Below are 2,367 nucleotides of genomic sequence, written 5' to 3' on the forward strand. Positions count from 1 at the left end.
CCTCTCCGCGTGGAGGAACCCCGAAGTCAGCAAGGAGGCCTCGACCGTCCATGCGCCATCTTTCTGCAGCAACAGGTATCGCCTCCGTCTCACCCCTACCAGGAGTCAACGTCCCCCATCCGAAACCCTCTCATTTTCCTCTCCAAGTCTCCATCTCTCCTCTCGTGGTGCGGCGGCGTCAGATGCAACACGCGACCGGAGAAAGGGAAATTGCATACCCTGGTATCTCCTCGCTCCTCTCTCTCTCTCTCTCCCTACATTACCATCTCCCTGTCCTGACGTGCCTCTCCTATATCCCTTGCAAAAGCGCGTTGGCGGCATTTGCGGACCGACGACGAACGGGGACGGGGCTGCGGTGGAAGACTTAGAAAGGGTGGCGGTGGCCTGACCTCCCTCACGCCAATTCCAGGAGAACAATTTGGGCATCAGTTGGAGTGGAGGACGGAGGTCAAGAGATGAACGTGAAGACCTCCGGATGAGAGGAGTAGTGAATATGAAAGGGGTAGAGGACAATACTCGGCCATCCCTTCTTCAAATTTATCTTCTGGAGGATGTGCCTCATCAAGTTCTCCTTCACGCCCACTGGAAAACCACACTGCTTCGAAGGATGGTAACACCTGGTCTGGTATGATTTTTAATAATTGTTCCCTACTGTATAAACACCTGCAAGATATTTGTAAAAATTCCTTGACAGGCTATAGTTAAGACTAAATGTGAAAACATCCTTTCAGAATGAATAAAAACTGGTAGCTTGCATTTCTCGAGTACCCTAATTTTAAGCAGTTTTACAAAAATGGTATTTTGCAGTTCTCAAGTACCCTAATTTTAGGCTACCTAAGTGAAATAACATACTGTTGCAATCCTTCGTGCAGAAAAAATGCTTCAACTCTAATCTAGATGCAAATAACCAGAGTCTTGCGGGGAAAGAGAAGACTGTGCCATCCCTAGAGTTAATGTATGATACAAAGATTGTACTCAGGTTCCCAAGATTTATTTTGATAGTTCTCGTTACATGTGATGCTCTGTATCTTCATTTCAGCCAAAAAAAAATTGCAGTTTTGAGAATTTATTCCTGAACAATCTGGTTGAAGGATAGTTGAAACAAATACATGTATAACAGAGATAAATAAACACATATATTATTATTATTAAGCAGAGACCAAGATATCGAAACCAAAAAAATAGCTAGCAGACCAAACAACACGTATCAGTTAGCTAACAAGTTCTTTGAAGAAACATGATTTATGTTTAGTAATGTTGTTAATCTGATTTTTAATTAATATATATTGTTGTAGAGTAAAGCACATGGAAATCTAATTTTCCCACATATTTATTTTGGCCAGTAATATTGTGATGCTCAAATCTGGTACTGTAGATTGTGCATGCTCTTTCAGCCTTTACACATTTCTACAGTTCATACACTGAGCTATATGGTTTACCATGTTTCCTGCATGTTCGTGTGTTGGTTATTTTTATAGATGTATGTAAGTTGTTCTTTCTAATGGAAATCACTGCGCTTAATGTCTTTCATGCAAGTTGATGGGATGTATTTTCAAAGCGGTGAAGCAGGCTGTAAATTTATTAAAGAACATCTTCTTGATAATGGACCAACTGTAAGTACTAAGGAAACTTGGACAATTTATATCATGTAGATTCTCTGCATGTATGTCCTTTTGGGGATTGATCAGGGATGTGTTGGGTCGGAATATGCTGATGGTTGTTTTATTATTCCGATTCCTCTGTTGGATGGATTCAGCTGAAGATTAGTTGCTGCTCTACTTCAACAATTCTATCTTGCTGGATTAGCTGGTAAGTTTCATTGTTGAAGGCTTGCTTAAACTATGAGCGTAGCAGGCCATTTTCATCAAAAATTATAGAAGACACTCTAAAATTTTCACACCATGGTTTGTTGATTAGTTAATTTCAGGGAGACTTACCCACATTGTCCTTGTTTTAACAACCATTGATAATATTTTTCTGTTGGTTTTAACAACTGAATCTCTTATCTCTTTTCTGGGAATGGTAATTTCTGAACCGCGATCTTCTATACTCAGAGAGTATTCAGTACTTGGTGTACTTTTATGTCATGGAGTCTCATCATGGTTGTAAAAGCAGTGGACTGCTTATGGAGAAGTGAACAGCCAAATCTGATTGATCCATCACTAGATGGGATGTTATGTCAAAAATTACCTCTTTAGTCATGGAGGCTCCAATAAGAGTTGTATTGCTACAAGGGTTTGTAATCTTGACTCCACTTCATCCACACTGATTACCAACAGTTCATTTTCTTCGATGGTAGTTTTTGAAGCTTCATCTAATACTTTCACCTGCCATGATTTGTTATTAAATAGTAATATCATAATATAT

The sequence above is a fragment of the Lolium rigidum genome, chromosome 4 (assembly GCF_022539505.1).
Source record: "Lolium rigidum isolate FL_2022 chromosome 4, APGP_CSIRO_Lrig_0.1, whole genome shotgun sequence".
Classification (NCBI taxonomy): Eukaryota; Viridiplantae; Streptophyta; class Magnoliopsida; order Poales; family Poaceae; genus Lolium; species Lolium rigidum.